Here is a 25,785-nt window from a genome sequence, read left to right as displayed (position 1 = left end):
CCACCAGAACCACTATGCAAGATATTGGAGCAAAGCTGTTTCTACACCACTTTCCATTGTTAACAGATGTATCCAATATGGCGGATGTGACGTCATCCAAGATGGCGGTTTTTGGTGGGAAGTTTGAATTTTGGCAGGAAGAAGGTCAATTGGGCTACCTCCACTAACGTAACCCCCCTCCCATCCCCACCCCCAGAAAAATGGCGGGAAGATCAAATTCCAACAGGATAATGCATCACACCACAGTTTTCTCTACTAGCCTAAGAAAATCGCGGGACGATAGGTCACCTAGGCTACCTTCACTAACCTAAGTCACCTGACCGCCACCTCGTCGTACGGATTGGCGGGGAGAGGACTTGACCTGTGCTTCACATAAGTCTTTATTATTTTGCATACACTATTTTATTTAAAAAATTAGAGGCACTACCACCATCCAGTGTGGTCGCTAAGGGGTTCAGACTCCAACTGATCTAGTACACAGTACCACCACCAGAGGGTGCTGTCATCCCTCCTGTGATGTAATCCAAGATGGTGGGGGGAAATGGTGGGAAATAGTGCGGTCACCATGGGGTCTAGACTATAACTGACCTAGTACACAGTACCATCGCCAGAGGGCGCTCTCGTCTGTGACGTAATCAAAGATGGCCACTATGACATCAGCTGATGATGCAAGTAATGTTATCCAAGATGGCGCAAAACAGCATGTTCGCCACGAGGTCCGGGTGTAGCTCACAGTACCACCACCAGAGAGTGTTCTCGTCCATTCCATGATGTAATCCAAGATGACAGTCTGGGGTGGGGGAAATTATGGGAACAGGTCTCTGCCTGTGCTGGACGTAGGTCTTTATTTTGTGGGCAGTGTCTGCACCATGAGATCTAGAGTCCAACAGACCTAGTACACAGTACTGCCACCAGAGGGTGCTATCATTTCTCCTGTGACATAATCCAAGATGGTGATGTGGAGGGGAAAAAGCGCGAAAATGACTCAGCCAGCACTGGGCTGTTGGAGAGAGTAAGGAAGGAGTGTACATTATTTATTTTGGGCCATTTTATTGAGGGATGGAGTTTGATAGATAGTATATTTATCACACTCATACAAAACACACACTCTGACATGCTGATCGGTAGGCATAATGTAGCACTGTACTCAATTGTATCCAGTCACATCCACATTTGGAGAGCATATGCTCTGTTTTCTGTATGTCTGTGTATATGCATGGGTTGCGGATTGCTCCCATGAACCGTAGTAGACCCGAATTAGCATTCAAAGGTGGATCCACCATGCATTATATCCAGAGTGATGTCGGGATGCGGATCCACAATATGCTGCACACGGGATAGGGCTTGAAGGTGGATCCGCCACAATGTACGAAGTGTTATTGGGCTGCTGATCCACAATATACCACATCCAAGTTAGCATTCGAGTGTGGATCTGCCGCGGACTCTATATCTAGACCGATGTTCGGAGGCAGATCCAGCACAGGTGGACATGTCACATGTTGTATGCTGCTGCTATGCGTTTATCTGTTTCCTTGTAAGAGGTATCCCCCATTACAAACGATAATTTTATACAGCCCTGATGCAGGCATCGTATAATTTCTGAACCGTGATCGGATGTGAACAGTGGACACTATACGTTTCTGGAAAGCAATAGTGTGCTCATATCATGCAGCGCAAATGTTTTATGGAAGTAGTTTTTTCGTTTAACTGTTCCATAACATAGTTTATTGTAGAGAAACTGGGAAGAATGATGTATGTCATGCACTTGAAATATATTTCTTACATTGGAATATTAACAGCTTTTCATTCCATATGATTGATAGGTCGGAAACGCAAGCGATGTAACATTATAGCCCATTTTAAGTGTAGAACATTGTAGCCTTAGGGGTGCATGTGTTTATGTTCTCTCTTACCAGTACCTTCCAAGTCCTGATTCTAGACTCTGGAATAATACTTTAAAATTAATAGCTTGGTTGATTTATGTAAAAATGCGTCGAACTCCATCCATCTGGAGCTCCATCACGCAGAAAAATCATCTGTTTCTGATTTTTCTTAACTGTCTGCTATTACATCACGACACTTTGAAATCTGTTACTATACATCAATAAGGAGTGCTAACCTCCTTGACACGGGCGCATCTCGAGAAATCTTGTGCACTTGGACGGGTGAGGACTCGGCAAGCTCCGTTCATCCACAAGACGTGGATTGTAGTGGTCTTCTTCTGGTCGGTTGCAGATTAAATCGGTAACGGTGCTGCATGGCGGGTTGGTCAATGACAGTGTGTGGAGGATCTTTCACTCTCTATTTTTACCCTAAGACAGCGAGAATTCTCTGTGACTCCCATACACAGAGAAATAGATCTTAAATTAAGCACTATGCTCGAGGTGTTAGAAATATGTAGAATGCTGTCTGAGATACTTTGATGGTGTATGTGTTCAGGAATTACCAATGAATGGATGTACTGCACAGTCCTCTATCCGCATTCTCAAAGATACTCGCAAAGTGGAGAAGGGGTGGATTAGCTATGTTACTGAGATTGGGAAACATGCTGTCACATCATTGGTCGGTGTTGAAATTGCTCTAAAGTTGCTAAAACTGTTCGCACTATCAATATCAACTGTGATGCTTATTAATAGAGTACATTGATGGTGTCTTTTCCACCCCATCCGTCCACTGGCACACTGTTGGCTACGACATAATGATTGACTGGTATTGCTTGTTTGAGTTGGAGAAAGAGTTTTGGTGAATGGACAGCACCTTCTGGGGTGGACAGCATCAAAACAGTGATCACGTACATGACTGCAATATGATGAATCAATCGAAACGGAATGTAGAGTCATCAACTATTCTGTGACTATGACAGATGAGTTTAAATGTAGAGCTCGTGAATCACTTTCGGACTGTAATTTGGAAACTCTCCACAACACCGCAAAAACTCCCCCAATTTGTTTATGTTGCAACTCTCTTTTCTTTAAAATCATCCAGTGTGTGTGGCGTGTTATGGTATCCACAGTAACAATACGATTTACACTTTGCGATGTCTAGTTTTCTGCGAGAGGCCACGGATCAGAACGTCTTAATGTCAGTTTAGAACCTGACACAGACCTTGAAGTAGTGGGAGGAAAACAAAATGTATGGCAGTGTACAAAGCATGTTAGAAAACAATGTTTGAAACAACGACACAGGGTCACAGGGAGTGTCTCTTGCGACTTACAGTATAGTCTGTGGGATAAGGCCATCCTCTTACAGTACCAGTGATGAAACCTTAAACTGCCCTCTTCAATGGATCAAAAGCATTACATTTAATAGGATCGTCCCGCATCGGCATCAGCAGCAGTTTGAGAGGTAAATTCGATGACGGATGAGGTGTCCCATTAGGAATGCCATTCTGGGAAGCATCACAACAACTCTCTCTCTGCGCCAGACCCACATCGGAGCTATGCGTCATTGCACTAGCAACGGCACCTAGGTGAGTTCTATATCGGATGAAGTTAGTGGAACTTTTATAGTTCGTAATTTTTCTCTGTTGGATGGTACAGAATAACGATGATAACATGTTGGGGAGATAGATGTGAATGGATGCGGATCTGCTTCGGATTGTAGTATCTGTATCTAGTTTGGAGACGCGCGACAATGCGCGCATTTCCACCGAATGGTCAAAACACGGTCCTGTTGCACTAACTCAGATCGTTCTGTTTCTACATGGGTTGCAGAAGGTGGTGGACATGGCTTTCTCCAACTTCTGCTCAGTTGCAACTTAAAATGGTGCGATCACATGCGCAAAGCTGCAGAAATGGGGCAGTTGCAGGATATGTAGGGACTGACTAAAACCTTGGTGGAATTTTACTGTAGCAGATAAGTTCGAGAAAGGTGACTTGTTTCGAGATATGAGAGTGTCAGAAATATGATTCACCTGTGGTTGTGATCCAATGCAGGTATGTGGTTGAATGGAAGGACTTGATTCCAAACCGTAGACATCATTTCTAGCAGATAGCGTAACACTAGAGATATGACAAGCTAGTGTACATTTCTTACAACCTCAATTATCACACCATCTACTACTGTTTGTGATCCTTCTCAATCAGTCATCGCCTATAACTCAGTGGATATATCGCAGAACCTCTGACATGGTATCGAGACACAATATGTTACAAATACTATAGAAATATTTAGCGGTCTGAGGGAGCTGAACATACCAGCTTCATAGCCGAATCAGCTTGAAAATTCAGCGATTTTATCACTAGGTTGTATCTTGGGTTACATGTAACCTGACTCCTTGTCTGATAATATACTCTCCTACGATCACTGTCTCGGTTTTTGTTTGAAGAAAAAAAAAAACAATTCATTCGGGGGTAATGCCATACCTCGATTTATAAAACCGGTATAGCTTTGAACATGGATACCTGTATGCATCTGTAGAACCAAGACTGCTTGTGACAGTAATTGTTGTAATCGGACTTTTTAACATCAGGCGGTTTGTAAGACGATTATGCCTCTCTTTCTAGGACAGAGTGTTATCACTCGCAAGAAAACTTTTTGGACATGTCTACCCATCGCTGATTTTCGGTCAGTATTATTTTACATCGTCTGCAGTCATTTATTCGTGAAGTATTATACTTAGTAGTAGCAGGAGATGCGTGATAGATTAACCTTGAGCATGAGGTTTATAAAGTATGTGTTTGTGTTCCAAAATATGCAAAGGGAAGAGTAAAGTTCTAAAGGTGGTACAGATGTTTCTATTTCCAGATCCACTGCCCTCAGCAGAGTGTATTTCCGATACTTCGCTCATTGTCGAATGTCGTTCAATTGTGACCGCAATCCTAACATTTAGTTGTAAGCACATTCATAAAATATATATGAGAGTGGTTTGTTAGGATGGTGATTCTGTCTGTGCGTGCAGTGTAGTAGACCTGTGCGTGAATGATTCACGTTTCCCGTTAACTGTAGGAGTCGTGCGAATGTAGATGACTTAACTGTGTTATCCTCTAGACGATCGAATAGCGAACTGATAGTTAGTATGTGTTGGATAGCTTTGGTGATCGAGCGGAAACTTGAGACGGGTGAATATGGAGGTGTGTTTGCGCTGGATCTTTATTCCCTTCCATATAAATTGTTTGGTTGACTGCTTCCGCACAGCCGGCCGAAGTGGCCGTGCGGTTAAAGGCGCTGCAGTCTGGAACCGCAAGACCGCTACGGTCGCAGGTTCGAATCCTGCCTCGGGCATGGATGTTTGTGATGTCCTTAGGTTAGTTAGGTTTAACTAGTTCTAAGTTCTAGGGGACTAATGACCTCAGCAGTTGAGTCCCATAGTGCTCAGAGCCATTTTTTTGCTTCCGCACATTTCCCGTCTTTACTTTGTTGAGAGAATATCGATTGTGGTGTGTGCATCTAGCAGATGAAAGATACGTTTGTTGGTTCTCTAGACATTAGAAACAACTTAATTGAGTTTGTAAATTATAGGGATCATTTGGAATCTACACTCCTGGAAATGGAAAAAAGAACACATTGACACCGGTGTGTCAGACCCACCATACTTGCTCCGGACACTGCGAGAGGGCTGTACAAGCAATGATCACACGCACGGCACAGCGGACACACCAGGAACCGCGGTGTTGGCCGTCGAATGGCGCTAGCTGCGCAGCATTTGTGCACCGCCGCCGTCAGTGTCAGCCAGTTTGCCGTGGCATACGGAGCTCCATCGCAGTCTTGAACACTGGTAGCATGCCGCGACAGCGTGGACGTGAACCGTATGTGCAGTTGACGGACTTTGAGCGAGGGCGTATAGTGGGCATGCGGGAGGCCGGGTGGACGTACCGCCGAATTGCTCAACACGTGGGGCGTGAGGTCTCCACAGTACATCGATGTTGTCGCCAGTGGTCGGCGGAAGGTGCACGTGCTCGGCGACCTGGGACCGGACCGCAGCGACGCACAGATGCACGCCAAGACCGTAGGATCCTACGCAGTGCCGTAGGGGACCGCACCGCCACTTCCCAGCAAATTAGGGACACTGTTGCTCCTGGGGTATCGGCGAGGACCATTCGCAACCGTCTCCATGAAGCTGGGCTACGGTCCCGCACACCGTTAGGCCGTCTTCCGCTCACGCCCCAACATCGTGCAGCCCGCCTCCAGTGGTGTCGCGACAGGCGTGAATGGAGGGACGAATGGAGACGTGTCGTCTTCAGCGATGAGAGTCGCTTCTGCCTTGGTGCCAATGATGGTCGTATGCGTGTTTGGCGCCGTGCAGGTGAGCGCCACAATCAGGACTGCATACGACCGAGGCACACAGGGCCAACACCCGGCATCATGGTGTGGGGAGCGATCTCCTACACTGGCCGTACACCACTGGTGATCGTCGAGGGGACACTGAATAGTGCACGGTACATCCAAACCGTCATCGAACCCATCGTTCTACCATTCCTAGACCGGCAAGGGAACTTGCTGTTCCAACAGGACAATGCACGTCCGCATGTATCCCGTGCCACCCAACGTGCTCTAGAAGGTGTAAGTCAACTACCCTGGCCAGCAAGATCTCCGGATCTGTCCCCCATTGAGCATGTTTGGGACTGGATGAAGCGTCGTCTCACGCGGTCTGCACGTCCAGCACGAACGCTGGTCCAACTGAGGCGCCAGGTGGAAATGGCATGGCAAGCCGTTCCACAGGACTACATCCAGCATCTCTACGATCGTCTCCATGGGAGAATAGCAGCCTGCATTGCTGCGAAAGGTGGATATACACTGTACTAGTGCCGACATTGTGCATGCTCTGTTGCCTGTGTCTATGTGCCTGTGGTTCTGTCAGTGTGATCATGTGATGTATCTGACCCCAGGAATGTGTCAATAAAGTTTCCCCTTCCTGGGACAATGAATTCACGGTGTTCTTATTTCAATTTCCAGGAGTGTATTACAGCATCGACAACGGTATTCGCGAGTGGAAAAATCAGTTTTCTCTATTTGTTTCTAGTTCTCGCGTAAAGGTCTTCGCAGACGGGATAAGCGTTAAAGTTTCGGGGTTGTAGAGAAATAATTTCCAGTCTATATCTTTGGAATTATACTGCGCAAGCGATCGGTAGTATACTGCTGTGTGCTTGACATCGAGAAGTACCGCGAAAATGGTCTGATATTCTAGCAAGCCATGCGAGATTAGATATGTTCTTGTAATCCCAAAGTCTGGAGATGGGTGTAGAAAAGCGAGCAATCTAGCAAGTAGGTCCAGATCAAAAACAGCAGTAACACGTTTGTGCCGAGAGGAAACGAGCCCGGATTTATAGAACCGTTCTGAGAGTGACTTCGATCTACTGAGTTCTCTCTGGTCTCGCGTTGGGGATTGGTGCCCGCCCGACCCCGAGGTAAATATCTAGTGGCACGAGTATACATACTGTGCTGTCTGTCTTTGTGGTATGTGTACGAATGATGTAAAAGGGCAGATTTTTTATGGCGCAAGATACGAATTGCATGTTTACTAGATCAATCTGGTATGCGGTGATATATTGGTGGGTCGGAGATCGGTTTCACATTGTAATATCGAAGCTCCTGTCCTTTGTGGGAGAGCAGTGTAATTGAGTAGGAGCCTTTCCGTATTTGACGATATGTAGGGGACTTTGCAGGGTTCAACTGCCGTTGCAATATGGTGGTCTGTGTAAAATACTTTTTTTGCTGCTGAAAGTCTTTTTTGCAGAAAGAAGAAAAAAGGCGGACAGTGCTTCCACACGAATGGCATCAGTAAATCGGCAGGTAAATTCGATAAGACAAGACATCAGATTCACAAGACATCCTTTGTACCAGGACATAGGTGAGTCCACAAACTGGTTCGAACAAGATGGAGGCAAGGTATGTACAGAAAGTTCTGAGAAAGCAAGTGTTCAAAGACAAGTTGAAGCATACCACCCATCTCTGGCAGGGATTCTGTCATCCGCCACTGTGGCATTAGGATATCTCCAGACCTGTAGCTGTAGGATACTGAAAATTCGTGACATTTTTTCTCTTCTGTATGATAGTGCTTTGGATTCTGCTTGCGCAATTGTTCTGAATCGCCCCCGTCTGTGCTGAGACAGGGATCTATTTCCAAAGATGGAGAATGTTTTTATGTTGAAGGGTGTTATCGCAAACATGCACAGGCTTTTAGCTGTGTGAACGTTTAACGTTTCTGAGAGGTATATTGACACCAGAACGAACATTCCACCATGAAGCGTGAGCATGGCATGGCTAGACACAGCTCGCATGTTCCGTTAGGAATGTGAGGAACAAAGGACCCTGTGATATTCTGGTAACGACTTCTGTAGTGTCTGTGACAGTGAGTAAAAAATGGTTCAAATGGGTCTAAGCACTATGGGACTTAACATCTGAGGTCATCAGTCCCCTAGACCTAACTAACCTAAGTACATCGCACACATCCATGCCCAAGGCAGGATTCGAACCTGCGACTATAGCAGCCACGTGGTTCCACACTGAAACGCCTAGAAGCGTTCGACCACAGCGGCTGGACGAGTGTGAGTGGCTAGGCAATTATGTCTTCGTTGGACTGCAGGCAGAGCAAGGGTTCACACGTCCGCACCGTGCCAAGGATGACTTGGTGCATATTTAGATAGACAGACATGTGACGTCAGTATAACACACGATCCTGTGCTGGCTCATGCTGGCTGTCCCTGATAACTGTGGTTGATGGTAGTTCGGAAGCGTTTTTGACATGCACTGAGTATTTGTGATATGGATTTTTTCCAGCTGTTTAAGGGCTGTGAGCGTTAGACATGCAATGTGGTTTGAGCATTTAGTAGTTGTTTTCGTGATTGTTGTATTATATGGTGAACAGGTGTGCACTGCATGATTTCGAAAGTTGACAATTAGTAAGCAATTGTGGGAAATATTTTAGATGGAGTCGACACGCAGGCACCCTTGGAGCATCTGTGCTATGCCAATGGATCTTCGCATCTACATCCACATCTACATTTATACTCCGCAAGCCACCCAACGGTGCGTGGCGAAGGGCACATTACGTGCCACCGTCATTACCTCCATTTTCTGTTCCAATCGCGTATGGTTCGCGGGAAGAACGACTGCCAGAAAGCCTCTGTGCGCGCTCGAATCTCTCTAATTTTACATTCGTAATCTCCTCGGGAGGTATAAGTAGGGGTAAGCAATATATTCGATACCTCATCCAGAAACGCACCCACTCGAAACCTCGACAGCACCTACACCGCGATGCAGAGCGCCTGTCTTGCAGAGTCTGCCACTTGAGTTTGCTAAACATCTCCGTAACGCTATCACGCTTACCAAATAACCCTGTGACGAAACGCGCCGCTCTTCTTTGGATCTTCTCTATCTCCTTCGTCAACCCGATCTGGTACGGATCCCACACTGATTAGCAATACTCAAGTATAGGTCGAACGAGTGTTTTTTAAGCCACATCCTTTGTTGATGGACTACATTTTCTAAGGACTTTCCCAATGAATCTCAACCTGGTACCCGGCTTACCAACAATTAATTTTAGATTATCATTCCACTTCAAATCGTTCCGTACGCATATTCCCAGATATTTTACTGAAGTAACTGCTACCAGTGTTTCTTCCTCTATCATATAATCATACAATAAAAGATCCTTCTTTCTATGTATTCGCAATACATTACATTTGTCTATGTTAAGGGTCAGTTGCCACTCCCTGCACCAAGTGCCTATCCGCTGCAGATCTTCCTGCATTTTGCTGCAATTTTCTAATGCTGCAACTTCTCTGTATACTACAGCATCATCCGCGAAAAGACGCATGGAACTTCCGACACTATCTACTAGGTCATTTATATATATTGTGAAAAGCAATGGTCCCATAACACTCCCCTGTGGCACGCCAGAGGTTACTTTAACGTCTGTAGATGTCTCTCCATTGAGAACAACATGCTGTGTTCTGTTTGCTAAAAACTCTTCAATCCAGCCACACAGCTGGTCTGATATTCCGTAGGCTCTTACTTTGTTTATCAGGCGATAGTGCGGAACTGTATCAAACGCCTTCCGGAAGTCAAGGAAAATGGCATCTACCTGGCAGCCTGTATCTAATATTTTCTGCGTCTCATGAACAAATAAAGCGAGTTTGGTCTCACACGATCGCTGTTTGCGGAATCCATGTTGATTCCTACAGAGTAGATTCTGGGTTTCCTGAAACGACATGATACGCAAGCAAAAAACATGTTCTAAAATTCTACAACAGATCGACGTCAAAGATTTAGGTCTAAAGTTTTGCGCATCGGCTCGTCGACCCTTCTTGAAGACTGGGACTACCCGTGCTCTTTTCCAATTATTTGGAACCTTCCATTCCTTTAGAGACTTGCAGTACACGTATGCGTGAGGTCCCGTCAGCAATGGTGACTAGGTGATTACATATTTTGAGAGGAAGAAATGGGTGCCATCGCCTCATGCTTGCAGGACCTGTGCATCATTTCGCTGGGGGTGCCTGTGCGTCTTGACTTCTGGGAACGTGTGCAGTCCAGTGGACAGGGGGCAGCGGGCTGTGCCTGTGTGTGTCTGTTGCATTTTTTCGCGAGCAGGTCTGTAGGTTGTGCTATGTGTTATTTGAACAGTTGACGACTACTTAGCATGTTTATACATCAGTGTATTGCGTTGTTTAGGAGGAGTCCGCATGTCTGTACTGAAATTATTTCGGTAATTTAGGAGTTGTTTGCGTGTCTGTGGGCTGTGTGGCATGACCCCAAACATGTCAATGTGTGTGTTTTGTATCAGTGTGATAAATATACTATCTTTCAAAATCCATCCCTAAATAAATTGTTCCAAAATAAATAAAGTACACTCCTTCCTTACTCTCTCCAGCAGCCCAGCGCTGGCTGAGTCATTTTTGCACCATTTTCCCCCTCCAGACTACCATCTTGGATTATGTCACAGGAGCGATGACAGCACTCTCTGGTGACAGTACTGTGTACTAAGTCAGTTGGACTCTAGATATGGTGGTGGAGACACTGCCTGCAAAATAAGGACTTATGTCCAGCACACTCAGAGTCCTTTTCCCACCATTTCCCCCACCCTGGACTGTCATCTTGGATTGCCTCACAAAGCAGACTAGAGTGCTCTCTGGTGGTGGTACTGTGTACTAGGCCCAGACCTCATGGCGAACAAAATGTTTCCCGTCATCTTGGATAATGTTACTTGCGTCATCAGCTGACGTCATGGCGGCCATCTTGGATTATGTCGTGTATCGTGGATGAGAGCGCCCTCTTGTGGTCTTACTGTGTACTACGTCAGTTCGAGTCCGGACCCCTTGGCGACCACACTGCATGGTGGTAGTGCCTCTAATTGTTTAAATAAAATAGAGTATGCAAAATAATAAAGACTTACATCAAGCACAGGTCGAGTCCACTCCCCGCCAATTCCTAGGAAGAGGTGGCGGTCGGGTGACTTATGTTAGTGGATGTTTTCTTTCCCGCCATTTTCTTAGGTTACTAGAGATAGCTAAGGTGATCCTTCTTTACCACCAAAATTCAAACTTGGCGTCAGTTCCTAGGATGAGGTGGCGGTCGGATGACTTAGGTTAGTGGAGGTAGCCCAATTGACCTTCTTCCCACCAAAATTCAAACTTCCCTCCAAAACCCGCCATTTTGGATGACGTCACAGCCATCATCTTGGATGATGTCACACACTGTTGCCAAGTCTACAGGCTGCCATCTTGAATAACGTCATCGCCGCCATCTTGGATCCATTTGGCAACAATGGAAAGTGGCACAGAAACAGTTTTGCCCCAGTACTTGCATAGTCCGCCTCTCCTTGTTCTGGGGAACTTTGGTTGTAATCTGAAAGTGACATGATCTTTGTAAGCTGCTTGTGATCTTGTCCACTTTGTTACACTTTTACCTAGCATTTTCAGCACTGCAGCCTTGCTACTCAATGTATCTGCATTTGTGTGCTTTCTACCCAGTTTATGGATCACCTCTCAATCAAACTGGCTAAGCCTGAGTGCCTATCTTGTTAACCTACTCAACAGGTCTTTCAGCTCCTACATCCATTTTAATGATATGTGGAGTGTGACAGCCTTAAACGTCCATCCATATAAACAACAAGAAAGTATGCCACTCCGTATATTACTGCCAATGTTACCGTAGTGGAGTAGCTACACTCCTTTTTGTTCAGTTGCCTTGACTCACACAGCACTGGGTGTTACTATCCTTCAATATTCTGGCTCAGTTTTCAACGAAATGCTTCACTGCTGGCGCTCCAGTGCAGGATCATAAACTAATTCTGCCTTCAGTGCTTCAAATGCTGTTTGACATTCTGCTGACCACTGGAATTTCATACCCTTTCTCAACAATCAATTCAAAGGTTCTGAGATTGGCACAAAATTCTTTACAAATTTCCAATAATAACTGCATAAACCTAGAAATGACTGCAGTAGTTTTATGGTTTGTGGCATTACGAAATTATGAATCGCATCTGTTAAGTGAGGATCAGTTTAAACACGTTTCCCACTGGTCATATGCCCAAGGTTGTTTACCCATATTTGCACAAAATGCACTTGTCTATGCTAAGCATCAGATGTGTTGATTGTAGCTTGCTGAATATGTCGTCCACGTGTCCCACACGCTCTGGTATATTCTTCGAGAATTCGATAATATTGTCCAAATATACCATGCAAGTTTCTGGCTTTAAACCGTGAAAGACCCCATCTACTAAGCTGTGGAAAGCGGCTGACGCGTTTTTCAGCAAAAGTGATGTCATTTTATACTTGTATTTTTCCCAAGTGGACCATGGAAACGGTCTATGTTCTATCTTCTGGGACTACCTCTAACTGATGGTATCCACTTCTTAGATTCATTGTTGTAGATTACTTGCACTGTCCTAGATTGTCAAACGTTTTTGTAATGTTAGGGATGGAATGTCCATCAATCTTGGTTTTTGCTTCCATGTAATAGTAATCTCAATAGAATCGGTACTTCTTAGTACCATCTGGTGACTTTTACGGCACGATGACAATATTTGCACACTATGAGATGTCACTGAAATGTATGCTAACTGCTGATCTGTAGACTCCTCCATTACGGGCTGGAGATTATTCACTAAACAGTACGACTTTATGTAAACTGGCACATTATTATTTGTAGGTATACAGTGCTGGGTAACAGGTGTTACTTTGTTTGTGGCTCTGGTCATCATATGACCTATCAGTATAGTCTTCATCTTATACTTCTAATGTGGAAATCATTAAGCCCTCTAAGAGACTAACCATGTCTATGCTAAAGTTATCTAAGCTTACAGGAACCATAAATCCACCAATAACATTACTTATGCACTTACCTCTGTAACCAAGGCCACTAGGCATTATTGGGTGCTGACGCTCAGCCCATAAGTAATGCAGTTTGAATCCTGCTTGTGGATGAAATTTAGATTGCTGGCAAGGGGAGGAGAGGTGGCAGCATAAAGTTACTGAGCACCAGTCTGTACACCAATGTCTCGTATTAAATTCCAAAACTCTCTGCAGTCTCCTATGAAGTGGGGGCATTGTGAGGAACAGGCTATGTGCCAGCACTGGGTTTCTCCCTCCCCCTTCCTTTCATCCTTAGCACCACAAACCCAACACCACCCACTACAAACCCAATACTACACTTTAAAAACACTAATCACAGTCATTCATACGACAATAATACACACTACATAACAGGTCAGAGGAGGGCAACAGCAAACCACCTCCACTAGGACCTCGCCATGACCGACAGTGCAGAATTCCTGTATTTACTCCCCTATGCTCATCCACCCTGAGTATGTGGCTATCTACGTATCACTTACGTGCAATTAGCTTCTGTGCACAAACCGAAGCATTCTGTCTAATTCTCCATTTTCCCTTAGTGGCTCCACCACATACAACGCTTCACGTGGTAAATCGGTACCAATGGAAACCGACACTAACTTCCCGTACCTGCTGATATTTATTATGGGAACCAATCTTTAGCATACGTGTTCGCAGTTTAGTTGGAAACAGCTTCAGAGGGTGTGACACATGACATTGCCTCCCTTACAGCTGTATCCCCCAACGGAAACAAAGTTCCACTGAGTTCTACTGTATACTTCAAAAGATGTATTTTGGCATGTTCGTCGAGAAAATTTTTTCCAAGAATTGCTGAACACCCATCGCTGACGTATGGTAACACTTCCATATGCTCATTAAAATTCTTAGTAGCGATCCTAAAACAGAGCAAAATCGTACCTAACGAATCTACATTATTATCACCCACTCTACACAATTTGTAACGTGGGGTCCTAGTATCCTTCTGCCTATAAGGTCCAGACTGATGACTGACACGTGTGCACCTGTATCCACCAGAAATTTGTGTTGCTTGCATCTCAGAAAGCCTGCCAAGTAGCATTCCGTTCGTGCATCTATTTGTGCAATGCGATGTCCTATTGGACTCGCCTTCCGACTTAAGATGGTGAAGAGCGGTCATCAATGGCCAGGCATAACTGCATGCCGCAAGGAAGTGCGCGCCTCATCAAGGAAATGTGACATTGCCCTGCAGGTTAGTGAGTCAGGGCCACGTGTTCTGTTGGTGGCAGTTGGGGGACTAGAGGGTGTGGCCCTTGGTGGCTGCTTCTGGTGATGTTGTTTTTCTTGCCTTTGTTTCCCACGCTCCTGTGCTCGGTGCCCATCTTGGCCACACTTTTGCATTCAGACTGCCCCAGGATATTCCATCCTTATCCTGTGTGACATCTCGGTGGTAATACCACGTAGAAAAACATCCAAAGCCCTAATCTCGGCTTCCTGCAACAAGGCTCTATCCGCTTCTGTGTTGTGCGTCAACTAGTATGTTTCAGGATCATATCTGAAAAGGTTTCCACTGATTCCATATGCTTATGCGTTCAGTTGTTCAATTTTTCACGGAAAAACCTTGCACTATTTTGCTTACGATAAACTGTAGCTATCTGCTGGAATGTTTCTGCCTGACTGAGAACTTTGTGGTACCACACGTATGTCTTTGCTTCGCCTGCCAATCGTAAATTAGACATATGGAGCATAAGCTCGTCTGATCAACCATTCAGTGTAGCGGTAGCCTTAACATCGTCAATGAACGCAGTTACTTCTATTGACTTGCCAGAGAAAGGCGTTATGAAGGTAGCTGCCAATGGATCAATGGACTGAGAGGATTGGGGAGGGTACACACCTACTGCCTCGGATTCCTCTGACCCTGGCTGCAAACTAGAACATCTAAAACGTCCACCAGCCTACAAAGCTCCTCTTTTTCCTACTGGTGATGGGAATTCAAACTGGCAACAGTCGCACCCATAGCAGCAGGACGTCTGTCTGGCATTTTGAGTAATCCAATATCGCCGTTTACAACAACAACAACAAGTAAAAAAAAAAGAAACTGAACCTCCAGCACGTAAAAAATAATTATATACTAATCCATCATTTCCCTATGAGATTCATATCAGACCTATACCAAACGCCCAAATAGTCTAAAAGTTCTGGCACAGGCTCAGTATGCGTAAATTCTTGCCTTGACAGGTTACAAAACATACACCGAAATGGTGTTAAATATATTTCCCTTGCTCACCCGCTAAACATTGACAAATCCACAAGCTCTAGTGGTTTACAAAATAATACCTTAAGGGTGCTACTGATGTCTCTGGCACTTGACATTGCCCAACCTTATACACTAAAAAGGCTATCAGCAAAGAAAACCTTCACTCACCACACCACATTGTGCTGTTACTGATAGAGGACTGCCAGTGTTGTAGACGTAGCTCCACTGTCACTGAAGTCCTGAGGTGACAGCCAATTCTGGCACCAAGGTTACCACCTGGAGAACTGTGGTCACGTTGTAAGCAGGGCCTGGGCACGGAGTTTGGGTGAATGGTCCTCTTTACGCCTAGTGGCGTTGGTGACACAATGGTGCCTACGATAACATTTATTTCTGGGGTTGAGGTTACAGAGGTACAGAGAGTGTTCAGGGCGGTCGTCAGTGGCCAGGCATAACCACATGCTGCGAGCAAGTGCTGGCACCTCATCAAGGAAATGTGACATCGCCCTGCAGATCAATGATTCATGGCCACGTGTTGTGGGGGGAGAGGGTGTCGCCTGCCAAGACGTTCTGCAGTACAGTGCCCTCCCATCTCATCATTCTCGAAGACAGCTTGTCACATGCTTAGGTGATGACAGCTGACTGCTGTCCAGGAAGTCGGTTGTTGTGAAGAGTAGCCTCTGGTGGTCCACCATGGATCGACCAACACTGCAGGGGATGTTCACGAGTCCGCCAGGGGGCTGCATGAAGACATGATCCCTGGTTGGTGTGGAGATGACAGTATGCAGATCTTCTGCAATAACCCATGGTGGAGGAGGGCTGGCTGCTGACCAGTCTTCTCCTCATTTTTGATGTCCCAGTAGACATCAATGGCAGACCACGGCTATGGCATGCATCAGGTTGACTGCATAATGGTGTTGAAGTCAGCATGCAGTTATCAGGCAGACCACCATCGATCAGCTTATAACGGTTTCACTGAAACTCAATGTACCGTCATTATCTCTGGTGCTAGCGACAGAGACAGAATGGCAGCACAGCTGAATCTGTCTTTAACTCTGAAAGCCTCATTATTAAAGGGCCAATCCTGCACCTATGATGCGTTGGTTCTAGGTGTATGGTTGCATTTGCCCTCGTTTATCATTTGCTCCTAGCCTCACTGTGGTAAGTCAATTACTATTTTTGGTTAACGAGTACAGATATTTCAGCCTTTTCAGCCTAGAACTGACTTTGCAACGACGCTCTGGCTGTGAAGTTATCAAGTGTTACTTCACATTGTGTTACTGTGAGATTTTTGTTTCTACTTTCGTCGCTCAGAGGTTGTGTGGCAACGTTCACATGGTGCCCTGATGTTCGATACATCGGCGGTACATCTTGTTGACATTCCAATTGGCACCCTGGTCCAAAGTTAGCCTTCTCTGCTCTGAGCTCGCCTCATATAACTATAAAAAATTTAAACATGAGCAATAACCTTATCTTGCTGTATAACAGAAGGGAAACAGATTAACATGGAATATATACACATTCTTCCAAACCAGGAAAACAGACAAAGAAAACGGAGGGGGCCAGGCAAGACCTAAAAGGACTTAGAAGAAATACAGATTGAACTAGAGGCCTTATACAACAGACACAGAGTCAGACTAAAAGTGAAAAAATTCAAAGGTTTTCAAGAACATAAAATAGATAGAAAAAGCAACTGCAGTCAGACGGTCAGATGAGAGGAAAAGAGCTCATTCTGAGAAAACAAAAGAGTTTTCAGGGAGAATGTAGGAAAAGAGAAATAAATAGTTAACCTTATATCGTCCATAGTTGGCCTGAAACGAAGTGAAAGGAAAGCAAGATGCAGTCTACAGAACTTTGGTTTTCTATCTTGGAACTCATTGTCAGAGTTTTCGTATGGAATGGTGGTCTTCTGGCCTCAGAGTTTGCACTCTCTGTAAGTGATGTGCATAAAGTAACTCCTCGTGCAAAACTGATCGCCTTCAGTAGCATCTACACTCCTGGAAATTGAAATAAGAACACCGTGAATTCATTGTCCCAGGAAGGGGAAACTTTATTGACACATTCCTGGGGTCAGATACATCACATGATCACACTGACAGAACCACAGGCACATAGACACAGGCAACAGAGCATGCACAATGTCGGCACTAGTACAGTGTATATCCACCTTTCGCAGCAATGCAGGCTGCTATTCTCCCATGGAGACGATCGTAGAGATGCTGGATGTAGTCCTGTGGAACGGCTTGCCATGCCATTTCCACCTGGCGCCTCAGTTGGACCAGCGTTCGTGCTGGACGTGCAGACCGCGTGAGACGACGCTTCATCCAGTCCCAAACATCTTGCTGGCCAGGGTAGTTGACTTACACCTTCTAGAGCACGTTGGGTGGCACGGGATACATGCGGACGTGCATTGTCCTGTTGGAACAGCAAGTTCCCTTGCCGGTCTAGGAATGGTAGAACGATGGGTTCGATGACGGTTTGGATGTACCGTGCACTATTCAGTGTCCCCTCGACGATCACCAGTGGTGTACGGCCAGTGTAGGAGATCGCTCCCCACACCATGATGCCGGGTGTTGGCCCTGTGTGCCTCGGTCGTATGCAGTCCTGATTGTGGCGCTCACCTGCACGGCGCCAAACACGCATACGACCATCATTGGCACCAAGGCAGAAGCGACTCTCATCGCTGAAGACGACACGTCTCCATTCGTCCCTCCATTCACGCCTGTCGCGACACCACTGAAGGCGGGCTGCACGATGTTGGGGCGTGAGCGGAAGACGGCCTAACGGTGTGCGGGACCGTAGCCCAGCTTCATGGAGACGGTTGCGAATGGTCCTCGCCGATACCCCAGGAGCAACAGTGTCCCTAATTTGCTGGGAAGTGGCGGTGCGGTCCCCTACGGCACTGCGTAGGATCCTACGGTCTTGGCGTGCATCCGTGCGTCGCTGCGGTCCGGTCCCAGGTCGACGGGCACGTGCACCTTCCGCCGACCACTGGCGACAACATCGATGTACTGTGGAGACCTCACGCCCCACGTGTTGAGCAATTCGGCGGTACGTCCACCCGGCCTCCCGCATGCCCACTATACGCCCTCGCTCAAAGTCCGTCAACTGCACATACGGTTCACGTCCACGCTGTCGCGGCATGCTACCAGTGTTAAAGACTGTGATGGAGCTCCGTATGCCACGGCAAACTGGCTGACACTGACGGCGGCGTTGCACAAATGCTGCGCAGCTAGCGCCATTCGACGGCCAACACCGCGGTTCCTGGTGTGTCCGCTGTGCCGTGCGTGTGATCATTGCTTGTACAGCCCTCTCGCAGTGTCCGGAGCAAGTATGGTGGGTCTGACACACCGGTGTCAATGTGTTCTTTTTTCCATTTCCAGGAGTGTATATTGGGGCTGATGTGGAGTGAAAAAGAATGACTATGCTTTAAAGCTATAATGTATATGGCCAGTGTTGTCGTATGTCAAAACATTGTTTGTGTGTGTGTGTGTGTGTGTGTGTGTGTGTGTGTGAGAGAGAGAGAGAGAGAGAGAGAGAGAGAGAGAGAGAGAGAGAGAGAGAGAGATGAAAATATAATAAATTGATATATTACAAGTTGCAATATGTGTTTAATTTCATGATGCATGTTATCATATTTCTGTGGCAAAAGATGTGACTTAACAGAGTGTCTTTATTCAAAAACATGTGTATCACGATATTTTTTATAACATGACTACCGAATAGTAAATTTCTATTCCTGTATCTTAGGTCTAAAGTATCATGTAAACTAGCATGTACTGCCATATGCCACAGTAGTAGTACTGCATTTTAGTATCAGATTACTTAGAATAAGATTTAGAAAATGTGCAACATGGGTATTTCTTTTACTTAAAATCTTGAATAGAGATTTAAGTCTGACACAGTAACTCTTTTTCCTAATACTTGACAAAAACATTGCTTGTGGGAACCAGCCCTAATTTGGTAATATCTATATTTGACAGTACTGTGGTGATTGGTTTTCTGGACAGAGAAAAATATTTCTCCTGCTTTAATAAATCGTCCAATATTGCTAGCATTTAATTCATTTAGAAAGTTCCCTACAGAATGAAACATGAACAATCAAGTCACACTTATGAATTGTAGCTTTAAAAGTATAGTCCCTCGAAATGGTATCCAATGCTCCTTCACTGATTTTTTCCCCCAAATTGCTTCTTGCTGCCACAGCATTGCTCCTGTGTAGGAGAAATGCTTGTTTCGTCATTACACACAGTATTGCTCCTGTGTAGGAGAAATGCTTGTTTCGTCATTACACTATGTCTCTAGAATGTCCCCTCTATTAAAGTATGTATACGGGGTGTCAGGTCCCTCTTGCATATCTAGTGCTCCCAGCTTCTGCTGCAAATTCCGATTATTTCCACTTTATAATGTGTTTTTGCTAAGTGTATCTATAAATCAGAGTAGGTGGCGAATTATAACTGCTATGCATGATAACGGAATTTTATATATTTTTCTTCCATGCAATGCACGCAGATACAACTTATCGGAGTGTGCAAGTTACCTCTGTTAACCCTGTTAACAGATGATACAGTTGATTTTAACAACACTGCTCTGCAGGGCACAAAACGTTATTTTTAACACTGTGGAAGACCGCCCACGCCGAAAAACGATGGTACTGTCCGGCAATTCCAAGATTTTTCAATTTTTTTCACTAAAATCACGATTCTTTAATGCTTATCAGTGTAGGCAAGTAATTAAACTGGCGAGTTACGTATGGTTTGTGTGATAATAGTCAGATATTTTTCCATGCAATGCGTCCTGATACAGTATCAAGTCGCTATTACTCATTGCATAATTCACGGTATTGCTAGTGCGTTATTGTCACATTGCAGTGCACTTTTTAACTTTTTTAACAGATGATACAAACCATGATTTTTTTGCCAGTAGCACTCTGTGAGGAGTAAAAAATCGACAAACAGTGGTACTGTCTGTAAATTCCACATTTTAGCAATAAAATCATGATTCCTTGATGTGGGTCACTATTTTTCGAAGGAAGTGTTAAGATTACAATGTAATCATGTTAAGAACTAATCTACCTAGATATTATCGGTCCCTACATAGAATGTCAACATGTGGTATTTCACTTTGACAAAAAACAGCCATATCCTTTGGGTGTACAGTATTTTTTTGCTAACTCCGCCATATGATCTCTAATGCAACTATACTATACAGAATACTCGAAACATGTAGTTATCATATACATTAATGTGCGTGCATTAAACACCCTCAGAATCATCATTTCTTCTGCAAGTATGTCAACATATGATCACTGTTCTTTTTTAAATACAGTCATCCTGTATTACCATTTTGTATATGGATTTTTTCCATATTTTAAATCTTTTCCGTATTTTTACATATTCTGTACATAAATGTACAACAATATTAGTGCACTTGTTGCTGATCCTAGCAAATTTCTTTAGCATTCAACTTCCGCTCCTCTCCCCAAGCCCACGTTATCCTACTACCCTTCCTTCTCGTCTTTTTCCTGCTATGACATTCTAGTGCTCCACCATAGTAAAATTTTCGTCCCCCTTAATTAGCTAAATAACTTCTTTCCCCATCATACAGTCTTTCAGTCACTTTGAATAACATCGTTTATATATAGCACACATCTTAATCACATCCAGTCTACTGTTGTGTTATGTATGGAGAACATTAGTGAGTTTCTAAGATCGAGTGATTTTACTACTCTGTTTGTACTCTTTGGTCATATGTTAAGCCTTGTGGTTCTGTAGGCGCCCCGGTGGTCCTGGTCGCCTACGGTGGACTGGAAGCCGAGCGGTGACCTCTCCAGTTGCCAGGATGCTAGGAAATGACTGTGGACGTGTCAGAAACGCCAAAGAAACATTATTAATTCGTGACACCTTTATTCCTGCCGAGTACAGTGTGGCCCACGTAACACAGGCTGGCTGAGCTTGGTGATATCAACGACCTTCCCCGAGCCCTCGCTGACTCGGAGCGATGACACCAGCTCCGGGCCGCACCAGTCTTGCTAGCGCAGCACTGCATGCTGTGACGTAGCGATGGAATGCCCTTACTTCGGCCGCGCATGGCTGGCGGCGCCCGGCTGGCCGGCCGGCTCGGCGGTGGACAGCAGGCCGCTGCACCTAGGAGGCTCCGGGTTGGAGTCCCGGCGCTTTCGGCACGAGAAGCGTTCTCGTAGTGTCGAGTGTACTCTATCCCACCCCGTCTTTACCCTGCTCCTCATGGTGGCTCGGCCGCGGTGGACGGGCGGAACAGGCTGCAATCCCCCAGTGTCGTCAGCTCACCCGGTTGTGATGGCGGATGCACAGACCCTAGGCCCTACACTATCTCGACGACAGCTCACTGATGTGGTCAGCATTGGCGGCGAGCGAGTCTGCCGCGATGTCTGCTAATCCTGGGTTGATGACTGACAGCGGCAGCGGAGAGGACCAGAGCTGGTACTGTCCCCTCACGTCTGCTGTTGGATGGGCCGCCCTTACTACAACATCTCCTTGATAAAGATTAATATGTCGATCACCGAGCTGAGCACTACGCAGCGACCCAGTACACATCTAACTGCAAGTCTAACTGTGAGTGCCTTGTTGCTATCAAAGCTGGCGAATTTAAAGGAAGCACGAGCGACGTCCTGATGTCATGCTCGTTTGTAATGAACGCATTCGTTCCACTTATACTGCTGATTTATCTGTCGTACTCGCCCCTTAGGTGTTCTTGTGATAGAGTTACATGTTGTTACGGCAGACTTACGCAAAGTTATGAAATGCAGTACACCTGACGCTATACCTCTGTCTTACACTCTACGAAAGTCTCCGTCTAACACAAACCCGCGTGCTAAGGAATTCTCTCTCGCCTGTTGTGTGTAACCAGGCCACTGCCCTTGCATGACGACACATTCCGATACATGTGGAATCCCCTTACCTCTTGGCTAACCTACTGCCTCTGGCTCTCGGCATAGGCAACGAAACTTTGACAATATTCCATGTTTCCAACTCTTTACTATTCCGCGACACTACAGTTCTTTTAGTCAGCTACCTATGTATTGACCCTTGTTTTATGCCCTTATAGCCCAATCACTTTCCCTTTAATAGTTCGAAAGTACAAATTAGAAAATAATTGTTATCAGCCGCATTCAAAATGTTGTGAGGGTTTTTTGTTTTTTTTTTTTTTGTTTTTTTTTGTGAATCCTTTTCCTTATGTACGGTCATTTTACCGAATTGACTACATGCATTATGCATGTAGGTTACATTTTAGTGAACTACATTAAATATTATCTCTGCTGTTCTTGACGACTGCCATAGATATTTCATATCCCTGGATCAAGTTTCCAACTGACCCCCTTCCAAAGAATGTAGTGACTCAAACAGGACCGCGATATGTTTACTACTCCCTAGTATTATATATACTCGTATCTGTTGTTAATGTGATATTATCCAGAAATCATGGTGTCACACCAAAGTCAGCAACGCCTATCGATACTACAGAACTTAATGAGATTCTGCTGCAAATGCAAGGATGAATTGGAAGCGCTCCTGAAGACCATGCCTCATCTCTCAGTATAGCAACGCCCTCACACTGAGGTCAATATTGTGTCGAGCATGCACGAGCTCTCCCCTCGTTCGTGGCCTCAGCTACAGCAATTAACACCATCGCTTAGGGCAGAAACAGTTCTTAAATTTTCAGATGAACTGTTATTGTTGTAAACGTCGAACATTGTACCTCAAGAGAATACTTTGTTACTAAGTGCATCGAGTGATGTTTTCATACTCGATTAATGACAGTTGTAAATCATCAAGCAATCCTGTGTCAAAGAATTGTGCAAAATGTTAAGTAAATTTTTTATCCATTTATGTAATAAAGTGAACTAATATTTCATGTGTTCTATGTGGTGTCACAGCCAGACACCACACGTGCTAGGTGGTAGCTTAAATCGGCCGCGGTCCTGTAGTACATGTCGGACCCGCGTGTCGCCACTGTGTGATCGCAAACCTAGCGCCACCACAAGGCAGGTCTCGAGAGACTGACTCGAACTCAGCCCAGTTGTACGGATGACAGAGCTAGCGACTAGACGTACGAAGCCTTTCTCTCTCATTAGCCGAGAGACAGAATAGCCTTCAGCTAAGTTAATGGCCACGAACTAGCAAGGCGCCATTAGCCTTACAGTGATTGTAATTAAAGTCTCCTTTGTGCGATGTACCACAATGAGTTATTAAAGATAAGTATTATACCAGCTACGTACTTTTCTTCATAGCATTAATTACGTATCCTGTTCCAGTACTTCACGCCAGTCTGCGTTAGTCTAGCGTGCATTAAGCCACCTCTATCTACAAGGTGTTGGCCCAGCTGCCGACACATCACATGGCGACGAGTCTACAACGGCTCTTGTGTTTTACTTTGCCCTAATTTCTTTGTGTCATGGCTTCGCCACATTCTCCAGATGTACCGTCCGAATTTTATCGCTTGCAGAATCAGCAGACGCAGGCGTTATTGGATGCTCTTGGACAGCTCGTCCAGGGTCAACGTGCGCTGCACACCGATGCGGCCGCCGCCGCTTCATCGCTACCGCCGCCACAACATGCTGTTGCACCTCAATTCAGACCCTTTGATGCAACCCAAGAGTCATGGCAGGAGTGGTCCCGCCAGTTCAGCTTTCATCTAGCCGCCTACAGAATTCAAGGTAATGAGCGGCAGCCGTTTTTGCTTTCTTGTGTCAGTGTGTCCACCTACCGAGTGATAGTGAAGTTGTTTCCCCGGCGCGACGTAGCAACTCTGTCCTACGAAGAACTTTTGTCTGCTTTAGATGCCTATTTCAAGGAAACAGTAAATGTCGTTGCAAACAGGTATACGTTCTTTCGTACAAAACGTACGGCCGGTCAGACTAATAGGGAGTGGGTTGCGACATTGCAAGGACTTACTAGGGAGTGTGCGTTTGAATGCGAATGTGGACTTCCTTATTCAGATACTATGGTGCGTGATGCAATAGCACAGAACGTTTCTGATGTTCGCATACGGGAACAGATTTTGAAACTAGTTAATCCCTCCCTTCAACAAGTGATCGACATATTGGACAGGCAAGACACACTTGACTTTGCTCAGGACTCATTTGCAACTTCGCCGGCAGTGTGTCACATTAACCGGCCCGCCGGGCCCGCTGCACGGGACGCTCAGCGGCCCTCGCGCCCGTCAGAGCAGCGGCAGCCTAGCTCGCAAACACGTGCGCCGCGTAAGCAAGCTAATGCAGTGAAATCATGCCCGCGGTGTGCAACTAGACATTCGCGTGAAAATTGCCCGTCACGCCAAGCTATTTGCTTTTACTGTCATAAGAAAGGACATGTCCAAAGTGTTTGCCAGAAAAAGCTCAGATCAGACACTCACGCCACTTCCAGGCCCTTTGCTTCGCGCCGGAATCGAACCAAGGAAACTCAGGCTCGTGAGCCTTCGCCCATGGATATTCATGTAGTTCATTCCGCCCCGTCCGGTGACAGTGTTCATTCCACAAAAAGTGTGCGTCGACGTCGACGGAAGTCCCGTCACGTCGCACGTGATTCTGTCCCAGTGTCTGTTCCAGTTGCACAAAACAGTCGCTTTTGTCGTCAGCAGGACAATAAACTTTTTGTAGACTTAGACTTTGCGGGCAAAGTGATACCATTCCAGCTCGATACCGGAGCTGCAGTTTCATTGCTCAATCACGACACGTACAACCAACTGGGCAAACCTCCGTTGCGTGCCGCAAATGTTCAGCTCAATAGTTACTCAGGTCAGAAAATACCAGTGTTAGGACAGTGCAGCCTTCTTGCAACATACAAGGGACAAACAAAACTTGTGTCATTTTACGTTCTTCGTTCTTCTACTGCAGTGAACTTGTTTGGTTTAGATTTATTTCAGTTGTTTAACTTGTCTATAGTAAATCAGGTCCTCTCAGTGATTCAGACTGTGCCTTCCGCCAGTGTTTCTAGTCTATGTGAAGAATTTGCGGACATTTTTGCACCGGGCCTTGGTTGCGCTAAGACCTATGCAGCACATTTGGAACTGAAAGAGAATGCGCAACCGACATTTTTCAGAGCGCGCAATGTTCCCCACGCATTACGTGATGAGGTCGCAAGAACATTGCACGATTTAGAATCTCAAGGTGTCATTGAACGTGTGCAGGCTTCTCTCTGGGCCTCACCCTTAGTAATTTTGCCAAAACCTTCCGGAAAATTGAGACTTTGTGTGGACTTCAAAGCAACTGTGAATCCACAACTAGTAACTGCTACTTTTCCTTTG

This window comes from Schistocerca nitens, chromosome 3 (assembly GCF_023898315.1).
Source record: "Schistocerca nitens isolate TAMUIC-IGC-003100 chromosome 3, iqSchNite1.1, whole genome shotgun sequence".
NCBI lineage: Eukaryota > Metazoa > Arthropoda > Insecta > Orthoptera > Acrididae > Schistocerca > Schistocerca nitens.
This window is presented reverse-complemented; position numbering follows the sequence as displayed.